This window comes from Marmota marmota, unplaced genomic scaffold, assembly GCF_001458135.2.
Source record: "Marmota marmota marmota unplaced genomic scaffold, marMar, whole genome shotgun sequence".
NCBI classification, from domain to species: Eukaryota; Metazoa; Chordata; class Mammalia; order Rodentia; family Sciuridae; genus Marmota; species Marmota marmota.
Window position 1 is genome coordinate 1,034,010 of NW_026000252.1, and position 289 is coordinate 1,034,298.

Consider the following 289-nt stretch of genomic DNA (forward strand, 5'->3'; position numbering starts at 1 on the left):
ACACACACACACAATGGAATATTACTCAGCATTAAAAGAGAATAAAATCCTGGCATTTGCAGTTAAATGGATGCAGTTGGAGAAGATAATGCTAAGTGAAGTTAGCCAATCCCCCCCAAAAATAAATGGTGAATGTTTTCTGATATAAGGTGACTGACTCATAGTGGGGTAGGGAGAGGCAGCATGGGAGGAATAGACAAACTCTAGATAGGGAAGAGGGGTGTAGGGGAGGGGGCAGGGGGTTAGCAATGATGGTGGAATGTGATGGACATCATTATCCAAAGTACAT